This window comes from Magnolia sinica, chromosome 13, assembly GCF_029962835.1.
Source record: "Magnolia sinica isolate HGM2019 chromosome 13, MsV1, whole genome shotgun sequence".
Lineage (NCBI taxonomy): Eukaryota > Viridiplantae > Streptophyta > Magnoliopsida > Magnoliales > Magnoliaceae > Magnolia > Magnolia sinica.
This window is the reverse complement of record NC_080585.1, coordinates 227,528-239,210: the sequence shown is the minus strand read 5'-3', so window position 1 is coordinate 239,210 and position 11,683 is coordinate 227,528. Positions and strand designations below refer to the sequence as shown.

Sequence of the window (11,683 nt, the reverse complement as noted above, 5' to 3'; positions counted from 1 at the left end):
GGTAAATCTAAAGCTCAAGTGGACCCCACCATAGAAAGCAACGAGGATTGAATACTTACCATTGAAAACTTCTTTGGGGCCACATAAGTTTTGGATCTACCTCATTTTTAGGCCCATGCCATAAAATGAGGTTACAAAACAAATGAATGGCTTAGATATAACAGATGTATGTTATTCTCAGTAATTTCAAATGATGGTGGGTATATGCATTCAATGTACCACATTATTACAAACAAAGCATGACATTAATCTTATCACTTGGCAACAGGGGACAATCCTTGCCATGGGTAATAATAATGTTTTTGCTAATCCCAAGAATTGGGACTTACGAGAGTTTCAACACCACGTCATAGGTTCGAGTACCTGTTATGGTGAAAAATCACTTTTGTTGTGAGTGAGTGCGCGTGTGTTGGATGTGAGTGCATGTGTAAAAATAAAAAACTTATACCTGAAAACTTGATCTTATTGGGTCAATTATGAACTACGACCCTAACAGTCAATAAAAAACTAAGACATTATCGTTATAAGGACAATTGCAAATCGCAACTCCAATAGTCAACAAAGAATTGAGACCCTGCCTTTGAGACAACAACAATCTTCAAAGTAAGAATCCAGGCCTTATTCGATAGGATCTTGGATCTTGGATCTTGTTGTGAGTGAGTGCGTGTGTGTTGGATGTGAGATCATGTGTAAAAATAAAAAACTTATAACTAAAAACTTGTTCTTACAGGAGCAATTATGAACTACGACCCTACCAGTCAATAAAAAACTAAGACATTGTCCTTACAATGACAATTGCAAATCACAACTCCAATAGTCAACAAAGAATTAAGACCCTGCCTTTGAGACAACAACAGCCTTCAAAGTAAGAATCGAGACCTTATCCAATAGGATCCTGGATCTCTGTTGTCTCAATAGGTAGGGTCTCGATTCTCACTTTGAATGTGGCTATTGTCATAAGGATATGGTATCAATTCTCTATTGTTTGGTATGGTCTCGAATCTCCATTATCCCAATGGATAGAGTCTTGGTTTTCACTTTTAAGTGTGGATAGTTGTCCCAAGATTAGGTTCACAATTCTCCATTGTTCGATGGGGTCTTGATTCTCTATTGACTCGACTGGTAGGGTCATAGTTCGCACTTACCCCTTATTAGGGTTGCAATTCCTAAGGACAAGTTATCAATTCTTCGTTAACTATTAGAGTCATAGTTTGCAGTTGCCCTTATAAGGGTCTCAATTCTCATTGTGAATGTGGTTGTTGTCCTAAAGATAATTTCTCGGTTTTCTATTGACTATTTAAGTCACAGTTCGTGGCTGCCCTTGTAAGGACATGGTCTCAATTTTTAATTGACCGTTCGGGTCATGATTCGCAATTTTCCTTATAAGGATAGAGTCTCGATTATCTATTGATTGTTAGGGTTGCAATTTTGCAATTGCCCTTGTAAGGACGGTGTTTTAATTCTCCGTTGATTGTTAGGGTACCGGTTCTCTATTGATTGTTCTCGGTCTTTGCTAATTGTTAGGTTATCAGTTCTTTGTTGACCGTTAGGGTTTTAATTTCATGTTGATGGTTAGGGTCTTGGTTCTCTTTTAACTATTAGGGTCTAAGTTTTAAGGGGGAAAAAAAGAACAATAATACAAAGGTACATTGTTTTATTTATTTGATATTTTATTTTCATTATTATTTTTATTTAAGAAGATTAATTAAAAAAATATGCTTATTAATTAAAATTATGATTTATTTGTCTTTTTTCATAAAAAGAATGAAGAAGAAAAACAAAAAGAAGAAGATAAGTTGTTTTATTTATTTAAATTTTTTTATTTTCATTCACTTATTTTTTAATTTAAACAGATTAAAAATGTTTTTCTTGTTTATTCATTAATTTTCATATTTATTTGTCCTTTTAAAAAATGAGGAAGAAGAAAAAGAATGCAAAGAAGACGATAAGTTGTTTTATTTTCATTCTCTTTTTATTTTTTAAAGAATAATAAGAAGAGTAAGAATTAAATATTGGAGATAATCACTGGTTTTTCTTATTTTGATTAAGGTATTATTAAGGCCGGTCAATTACCTAATTAAGGCAAGCCTTGAGTCTACTTTGTTAATAAACCCTAGCTTTTTTCCAAAAGTTGTCATTAGATGTATAATAAAAAGACTTTAAAAGGATGTTCCATTACATAATTAAGGTAAACATTGGGTTTGCTTTGTTAATAAACCCTAATGTTATAAAGTGAAAATGTAATTATTACAATTTACTTTATTTACTTCCTTTATAGGTGTATTTGACTCTTGATTCATAATCCCATGCGAATCATTGATAGGTGTATTATCAAATCACTTACCTAAATTTTTGTATAGAATCTAATAGTTAGAATGGATTTCTTATAATTATCATAGTGGGCCCAATAAAAATCAACGATGGATGTCTCCATCCCAATTGTTTGCTTTGTGTGGTCCAACATAATTATAGATCAGTTTGAGTTTTTGTTTCTAGGCCTAATATGGTGCTAAATATCTAATGATCAAAGTGGATCCTACATAAACATTAGAGAGGGCCCATCACAACCAAGAGCGACATTCCATACCATTTTCTTGTTGTTTTTGAAGGCACATATTTTTTTAGTGAGGCTCATTGAGATGTGTATGTGAAATCCACTAAAACCATTAGATTTGTAATCCCAATTTGGCCTATATCCAGAAAAGTAGCCTAATTCGTGATTCGGGTAGGCCACATCCAATAAAACAATTGGAAGAAACACATGTACCCTTGATTTTTACAAAGCTCACCATGATGATTTTATGAAATCCACTCCAACAATTAGATGTCACACCTAATTTTAGAATTGAGGCCTAAACATCAAGCCCATCTATGATTCAAGTAGACCATACAAAGAGAAACAATTTAGAGGGTAATCATTTCCTTGTACACTATTTCGAAACATGTTATCCACCTAAATCACAGATGGGGGTAATTTTTAAGCTCATGGCACAACATGAGGTGGCACACTTTATGGTGAAAGTGGAGTTCATGTAAACATCATGGTGTGGCCCGCCTAAGCAGCTAACTCGTTAGCTGGTATGTCCACCCAATCAGTTATTGAATAAATGTGAGAGAACATAGTGGAGTGATAATTATATTGATTGATGGGGGAGCTGTTTTAAATTGCTTTCAAAAAAGGTACTGAAATGTCAAATTCCATATTAATTAGGTAGGTTTTTCTTCTTCTTTTTTTTTTTCAAAAAAAAAAAATCCCTCTAAAAAAAGGGAGAAGAAGACGATGTGAGCAAGAGGATCGGGGTCATTACAGTACAGAGACACTGAGTATTAGTATGGCACGCTTCGCGGCTATATCTTTTGGACCAAAGGTCTCCAATGATCAAAACCCTGTAAAAAGGATGGGCCTCTATTTTATTGAATACACCGAGATGAAAGAACTATTAGATTAAAATTGATCTTATGCTCTGAATGTGGGTAATTTCTATGACCATTTTTTAATGCTAATTTAGAATCTTATAATCTCAAATAATTTTGAGGCAACCACTATCAAGTGTAGATCAGGAGCGTTGATGGAAAAAGAGTACTACAAGCATGAATTTGACACTCCGAAGTCACCAGAGCAAGGGACGCACTCAAGGAAACCAATACTGAAGAATTCACATGCCAGGGATCCGAGGAAATCAAGCCGTTCAAGTTAAAAAGGCCCAAAAATGGTCCAGAATGCAAGATTACATGGTTTCCATCATCCGATTGACTCGAAACTTCATACATGGCCTGGAGGCCATAAATAAACCGTACATATTAAATTTCAACCATTGGATATCTCGAGAAGTGGCCCAACGGCCAGATCAGCCCATTAATTTCCAGCTTGGGGTCCACCTGCAAGCTACATATGCCCCATCTTTGGTATCAACACTTTAAACCATATGGGGAACCATATGGATGGAGGAGATTTGGTGCATACATCATGATGGACCTCACATGTGCACTGCATGCACACAGTGCGGACGCACACCAGCAGTGCACCCATACATTCAAGGTCGGTCAGCAGGCGCTGACCGACGAAATACAAAAAAATGGAAATTTCCAATAACGCGACAACGTTAAACGCCGTCCGGCGCCGGTTTCAATAGTGGGGCCCAATAATAATCATGTAACAAGATCTGAACCGTCCATTGTGCCTCTTAGGTAGGGAAGACCATCGCCTAGGTGGAATTTCGGCCTCATTTCGTGCGATCACATGATCTCCACCATCAAAGGCAGAACGGACGGTAGAGCAGGAAATCAGGTGGACCGCATCAAAAGCTATCCAAAAGTAGTCATTCCCAACTGAAATTTCGAGTAGATTACAATGGACGGCATGGATTTATAATCAGAACTCGATCATGGGTCATCTGACACCACCGACTTCAAACGGAAAGTTCCGTTTTGCTTCTGTCGTGAAACAGGGACTTGCGGTCCCCTGTTGTGGGCTCCACACATTGTTCTAACGGACAATCCGAACTGTCCATCAGAGTCCCTAGGTCCCTCTCATCCAAGCCTAGTTGACAGAGTTGAAAAAGAGAACGGGGATTGATTTTTCAACCGTTCAAAAGAAGAATGAACGGTAGGTTTAAAAACTCTGTGGCCGCATCAATGAGCACCCAAAAATATCCCTTCCCTAGTGTTTTTTTGAGAAGAATCCATTGGACGGATCGGATTACCCAAAATAATGAAGGAATGGGGCCCACCGAGCATCACAGCGGAAGAACTCCGCGTCCTCTGTTTACGCACGCCGGACGCTGTCCGACTTTTGCAGCAGTTGTGGCCCACCTCTACGGTTCGTATGAACAATGAAAGCGATCCATCATGTAGACAACTTGAGAACGTCGTAAGGGACGATGTTTATATGGTATGTGTGGAAGGAATGATGTGTGGGTTTTGCATCTGAACTCGGCTGCGAAAAGGGATCCGCACGCGGCTGTTGCTGCGACAGCGTTTCCACTCTCATTCCAGCACGTCTCTCCACCGCCTACACTGCTATAAGAAAGAGGAAAGAAGGCTCGTTTAGGGAGGAGAGGGAGAAAAGGATCGAGAGTTTGAGAGGAATCCAAGGAAGAAGTTTGTTTTGGAGAGAAGAAAGAAAGAGAGAAGATAGGAGTGTGTGGCTGGACGTGGATCTGAGAACAGAGAGAGAGAGAGGGTGGCTGACAGATCTAGGGCAGATCCAAGGAGAGCTTGAAGAAAGCAAAAGAGAGAGCAAGAGGGAAGAGAGGATGGAGTTTTTCTTTTATAAATATTATTTTTCCGTCTTCCTACTTGATTCCATGAGTAGCTAATCTTTTAGCTAGGGCTGAGATGAAGCCCCTAATTTGAATGACTCTTGTAAGTGTTGATTTCATCTGAATTTGATTGGTTTGTTTCTTTCTCTACTGTGCTTAATTGAAATATCTGTACTCCTCCATTCTAAGAGCTCAACCAAAGTCTAGTTATGGACGTTGTTTGGATTACTATTCTAGGTGCTTGTGTCTGACCATGAACAGGTTCCTATAGAGGAAGAAACAGGAATCTACATCTCTCCATGCCTGACCATGGATGGAAAGATGTGATCCATATGCTTTAAAAAATTATACATTCTGTGTGCCCGACCAAGGACATAGAGTGCGCTTTATTTATTTTTGATATCAATCTGAATTAGAGAGAATCAATAGGCAAAACAAGGTTTATGATAATTAGGGGTGGATTCGAAAGTCCTAGTCTTCTCTTTGATTGAACTTTTCTCTTATTCTTGGTTATTTTTCCATTGATTTTTATTTAGTTTACTCAATTACTATCTTAAATATTTGTTGGATTAGTTAAGAAGAGTCTTTAATTTTGAATTGTGACAACCAGTCCTCGTGGGAACGATCTCGTAATACATACCATATCTACATCTGATTCGTATACTTGCGAGTTTAAAATCATTTAAATCAGGTTGGTTTAAAAAAAACATTAAGTTTTTGGCGCCGTTGCCGGGGATTGTTTCGGTCCAATTGGATTTAGGATTCTCTCTTATCATAATTCATAGTCTTAGGTTTTTACTAACTTAAGCTAAATTTTTTTTTAGAAACTAACCTATTTCCTATTTTGTAGGGTCCTGACATAAACTGCTAATTTGGTAATCTCTTTCTAAATTCTCTACTTTTTCTAATTTCTATTTTTAGAATTAGGGTTTTATTTTTTTTTTAAAATTTTCTATTTTTAGGCTTTCTTTTTTAGAAATTTCTTATTTTCTAATTTTAGATTTTGATTCTTCTTTCAAGTAACTTTCTATTTTCTAGTTTTAGAAATTTTTTTTTTCCTTTTTAGAAACTAACTTAGTTTTTATTTCTAAGATTAGAAACTTTCTTTTTTAGAAATTAACCGTTGCTTAGGATTTTTCTAGCATTATTTTAGGAAATTCAATTTATTTTTTGTTATGTCTACAGGAATTGAGGAAGGAAGCTGCTAAATAAGATTGTCTTCAAAAGGAGGAGCTCTCAAATCTTCAGACATTCATCATCGCCTTTTCCGGGTTCTTCCTTCCAATTCTCGTTTACATAGCTTTCTCTTATTTTTAGGAATTCATAACTTTTATTTTTAGTTTTATTCATCTTAGGTTGCATCTTAGTTTAGTTTTCTTTCTTATATTGATAACATAGTTTATGCTAGGACGTAGATCTCTGAACATAGAACTAGCACCTTTTGATCCTGAAATAGAAAGAACCTTTCGTAGAAGATTTAGAAACATCCTATTTGAAATGGCGGACGAGAATGGAACTAAAGCTCTTAGAGATTATTCAGCTCCTGTCCAATTCAATGCGCCTTCATGTATAGTGTTGCCTGCCACCACGGCAGCACACTTTGAACTTAAACCTGGGGTCATACAATTGTTGCCCTCCTTTTATGGTTCAGATAAGGAGGATCCATATCATCATGTGAAAGAATTCTTAGACATTTGCTCCACCTTTAAGTTCCAAAACTTTTCAGACGATTCGATCCGTTTGCGCCTTTTTCCTTTCTCTTTGAAGGATAAGGCGAAAGCATGGTTGAATTCTCTAGGAGTTAGGTCTATCACTATATGGGACCAACTGTCTAAGAAGTTCTTAAACAAGTTCTTCCCGGTTCACAAAACTAATGCTCTCCGTAGAGAAATTACGAATTTCACACAAAAGGAGGGTGAGCACTTTCATGAATGTTGGGAAAGATGGAAGGATTTACTTCTTAAATGTCCACACCATGGTTTTGAAAAGTGGCAACAGGTTCAATACTTCTATGATGGTCTGACACCCCAAAATCGTCGCATGGTTGACGCCACCAGTGGAGGGTCATTCATGACAAAAAGTGATGTCGAAGCTTGGAATTTCTTTGAAACCTTGTGTGAAAATTCTCAGCAATGGGACTATTCAAATAGAGGTGAAAGAAGTCCTCAACCACTAAAAAAAGGGGGTATATATGAGGTAGGAGTCACGCCAGATCTTTATGCCAAAATTGATAGCCTGATAAAGAAAGTGGATGCTTTAATGTTAAATAATGGACCTTCACAAACAACTCAAGTTGAGTCATGTGCCACATGTTCTAGTCCCGCCCATCCTACGCCGTCTTGTCCATCTAGTTCAGCATTTCCAGAATTTCTCCCTGAACAAGTACATGCTATGAACACCTTTCGGAGACCTGGGAATGATCCTTACTCAGACACCTACAACCCAGGGTGGGCTAGACATCCAAATTTCTCTTGGGCAAAAGGACCACAACAAGGAGGACCATCTAGAAATCCTCCCATGCAACCTTACTCCCAAGTTGGCAGTCAACAACCTCAGCAGTTCTCACAGTATCAACAAGTGCCTCCACAATCTAGGAAACCATCTCTTGAGGACACACTCAATCTTTTTATGCAGAGTTCACTTCAATTTCAAAAAGACACCCAACATACCTTACTAGCTAACCAGCAGAGTTTACATGCAAATGCGCAATCCATTGCCAAGCTGGAAGTACAGTTGGGTCAACTTGCTGCCACATTGAGTGAGAGAGAGAAGGGCAAGTTCCCTAGTCAACCTGTGGTAAATCCAAAAGGACAGTATGAGATTGGCTCTAATTCAAACCAAGAACAATATCATGAGCAAGCCAAATCAATCATTACCCTTAGGTCCGGTAAACAGATCGAGAACAAAGTAGAGATGCCTAAGGAAGAATCAAAGTCCAATGCGGAAGATCAAAATGAAATGGAGAGACATACTAGTGCATCCAAAGTCCAACAACACTCTGACTCTCCAGGAACCACTCATGTGCCATCTTATGTGCCTAAAGCACCTTTTCCTCAACGTCTGGCACCGGTTAAGAAAGGAAACAACTTTAATGAGATATTGGACATGTTTAAGCAAGTGCAAATCAACATTCCGTTGCTTGATGCTATCAAGCAAGTTCCTGCTTACGCTAAGTTTCTTAAAGATTTATGCACTCAAAAGCGTAAGATGAATGTTCATAAGAAGGTCTTCCTTGCGGAGCAACTTAGCTCCATGATTCAACACAACACCCCTCCTAAATTTAGGGATCCAGGAGCTCCTACCATTTCTTGTGTCATAGGAGAGCATAAGGTTCAGAAAGCGTTGCTTGATTTAGGGGCCAGTGTTAATTTGTTACCATATTCGGTCTATGAGCAGCTAGGACTTGGTGAGCTGAAACCAACTAAAATAACACTCCAACTAGCTGATAGATCTGTCAAGGTGCCCCGTGGTGTTATTGAGGATGTGCTAATCCAGGTTGACAAGTTTTATTTTCCAGTGGATTTCATCGTTCTAGATACTCAGCCTGTCCAGAATCTTACAAGTCAAATCCCGGTTATCTTAGGACGTCCATTCTTGGCCACATCCAATGCAATCATAAATTGCAGGAATGGAGTTATGAAGTTGTCCTTTGGTAACATGAAGATCAAGCTCAACGTTTTCAATGCTGGACAACAAATGTCAGACTCGGATGATATATTTGAAGTGAACATGATTGAGAGTCTAGTGCATGACTCTTTCCTTGAATCTTCCGATGACGCTCTTGAGACTTGTTTAGCACATTTTGGCAGAGATTTTGACATAGAAAGTTCCATCCAAGAAGTCAATGCATTGCTTGACTCTAATCCAGAAATGAATACAACAAAATGGAAAGCTAGAGTGGAACCTCTTCCACCATCTGAGTCTAAACTGGTCCCATCTATTGAGAAACCACCCAAAGTCGACCTTAAACAATTACCTGAAACTCTCAAGTATGCATTTTTAGGACCTTCTGAAACCCTGCCTGTCATCATAGCTGCTAACCTTGATAAAGAACAGGAGGGTAAGTTGCTTAATGTTCTTAGAGAACATAAGGCAGCTATTGGGTGGACAATAGCGGACATAAAGGGAATAAGCCCCACGGTGTGTATGCATCGTATTCATCTTGAAGAAAATACAAAAACATCACGTGAAATGTAAAGGAGGCTTAACCCTAACATGAAAGAGGTTGTTCGAGCTGAGGTGCTAAAATTATTAGATGTTGGTATCATTTACCCCATTTCTGATAGCACATGGGTCAGTCCAGTTCAAGTTGTTCCTAAAAAGTCTGGGATTACGGTGAAAAAGAATGAGGATAATGAGTTAGTGCCGACTCGCATGACTACGGGTTGGCGAGTTTGTATTGATTACCGTAAACTGAACCTGGTCACAAGGAAGGATCACTTTCCTCTTCCTTTCATAGACCAGATGCTTGAGAGATTGGCAGGGCACAACTATTATTATTTCCTGGATGGTTATTCCGAGTATAATCAGATTCTCATTGCTCCCGAGGATCAAGAGAAAACCACATTTACATGTCCTTTTGGCACATATGCCTATCGGCGTATGCCATTTGGATTGTGTAATGCGCCTGCGACCTTCCAACGATGCATGATGAGTATTTTTTCAGACATGGTTGAGCGTTTTCTTGAGATTTTCATGGATGATTTTTCAATTTTCGGCTCTTCATTTGATGAATGTTTATACCATCTATCTCTTGTCTTGGAAAGATGTGAAAAAACGAACCTGGTATTGAATTGGGAAAAGTGTCATTTTATGGTTCAAAAAGGGATTGTACTCGGGCATGTTATTTCAAGTAAAGGCATTGAAGTTGATAAAGCCAAGATTGATTTAATTTCTAGTCTTCCTCCACCCAGAACGGTTAAGGAGATTAGATCATTCTTAGGGCATGCGGGATTTTACAGGAGATTCATTAAGGATTTTAGCAAAATTTCTCGACCATTATGCAATTTACTAGCTAAAGATGTTGCTTTTGTCCTTAATGATGAGTGTCGACAAGCTTTTGATAAGTTGAAGCATTTACTGACTTCTGCTCCAATCATCCAACCACCTAATTGGAGTTTACCTTTTGAGCTTATGTGTGATGCTTCGGATTATGCTGTTGGAGCCGTCCTAGGACAGAGATTGAACAAAATGCCTCATGTCATTTATTATGCTAGTAGGACTCTAAATGATGCACAGCTCAACTACTCTACCACTGAAAAAGAATTGTTGGCAGTGGTATTTGCTCTAGACAAATTCAGGTCGTATCTCATAGGGTCAAAGGTTATAGTGTTCTCAGATCATGCAGCATTGAAATATCTTCTTTCTAAAAAAGACGCTAAACCTCGATTGATTCGGTGGATTCTCTTGCTACAAGAATTCGATATTGAAATTCGGGATAAAAAGGGTTCCGAAAATGTGGTAGCCGACCATTTGTCTAGACTTGTCTTAGAGTCCACAGTGGATCCTTTGCCAGTGAATGAGTCTTTCCCTGATGAACAACTTCTAACTATTTCTCAATTACCTTGGTACGCGGACATTGTAAACTATCTTGTTACCGGTCAACTTCCTTCTCATTGGACTAAACAAGATAAATCCAAATTTCTTGCTGAGGTTAAACATTTCTTTTGGGATGACCCATACTTATTCAAAATTTGTCCTGATCAGATTATTAGGAGATGTGTGCCTGAGAGTGAGTTTCATAGTATAATCTCCTTTTGTCATGATCATGCCTGTGGCGGTCATTTTGGTTCAAAGAAAACAGCTGCGAAAGTCTTACAAAGTGAATTTTATTAGCCTACACTGTTTCGAGATACCCATGCCTTTTGTTCAACATGTGATAAATGCCAACGTACGGGTAATATTTCCCACAGGAACATGATGCCACTTACCAATATTCTCATTGTTGAAATATTTGATGTTTGGGGTATTGACTTCATGGGCCCATTTCTCCCGTCATTTGGTTATGTGTATATCCTTGTGGCCGTCGACTATGTCTCTAAGTGGATTGAAGCAGTGCCATGTAAAATGAATGATCACAGAGTTGTGGTCCGTTTCTTAAAAGAAAATATCTTTTCTCGTTTTGGCACTCCTCGAGCAATTATAAGTGATGGGGGTACTCATTTTTGCAACAAACCGTTTGAATCTTTAATGAAGAAATATTCCATCACTCATAAAGTTGCAACGCCATATCATCCACAAACAAGTGGTCAAGTTGAGGTGTCAAATCGGGAGATTAAACAAATTTTAGAGAAAACGGTTCGCCCCGATCGTAAGGATTGGTCGCAACGGTTGAATGATGCTCTTTGGGCATATCGTACGGCTTTCAAAACTCCGATTGGAATGTCTCCGTACAGGCTTGTATTTGGGAAAGCCTGTCACTT

The 11,683-nt window shown here is 38.4% G+C and overlaps 1 non-coding gene across 1 annotated transcript; it reads right to left on the bottom strand.

Annotated features, from left to right (window-relative positions):
• Positions 1–7,136: 7,136 nt before the first annotated feature.
• Positions 7,137–7,243, bottom strand: LOC131224586 (small nucleolar RNA R71). Its single transcript, XR_009161059.1, has one exon. It is a non-coding gene; the product is annotated as a small nucleolar RNA R71 (small nucleolar RNA).
• Between the last annotated feature and the right edge of the window lie 4,440 nt (positions 7,244–11,683).